The sequence below is a fragment of the Manacus vitellinus genome, unplaced genomic scaffold, assembly GCF_001715985.3.
Source record: "Manacus vitellinus isolate BGI_N305 unplaced genomic scaffold, ASM171598v3 scaffold_6_pilon, whole genome shotgun sequence".
In the NCBI taxonomy this organism is placed as follows: Eukaryota; Metazoa; Chordata; class Aves; order Passeriformes; family Pipridae; genus Manacus; species Manacus vitellinus.
In genome coordinates, this window is record NW_021940750.1 from 33675989 (window position 1) to 33676710 (window position 722).

Sequence of the window (722 nt, forward strand, 5' to 3'; positions counted from 1 at the left end):
GTGCCCGACAAGGAGGTATCGCCGCGGGAGGGGGCGCCGCACTTCCCTTTCCCCTTCCTTCCTTCCCCCCCTCTTTATTTCCCGTGCGTTAATAGATTAAAGGACGCAAGGCTGGGGCTGTCACTCGTTCTTCAGGGGCGTTGCGGCCCCATCACAAAAATTAGCGAGTTAAAAGTATCGCGATCTGAGCAGCGTTGCTTTAAATGCTTATAAAGGTGGTTCTGAAGGCTTTAAGTGCTTACGAAGGTGATTCTGAAGTCTCTGTAAATGTAAAAGTAATTATACAACGTGTTAAGGCGATAAGGCTGAGTTAGAACAGCCCTTCTGGCTCCCGGTGCGAATGTTCGTGGTGTTAAACAAGCACTGAACAACTTAAGACTGTTTCAGTTGACTTTGCTTTTAAACACCAAGTAAACAATGTGATCGTGATATTATATCTAATTTCATGTAATATGCGCTATTTGTTGCCAGTCCCCACAGCCAGATGATAATGCAACATAGAACCGATTGTTTGTTTATTTATTTATTCTGCGGTGTGGACACACGCCAGTGCGTTTAAATGTGACCGGAATGGAGATTTATTTTAGATGAGCCAACGTGAATTTAAGCCGGGAGTCACCAAACAAAGCCATTCTTTGGCAGATAGGGACGTGGCTGGTCTGTTTTGTGTGGGAACATTGTGTCCTCCCTCGGCTAAGAACGAGGAAGAAAGTTTTTTTTTT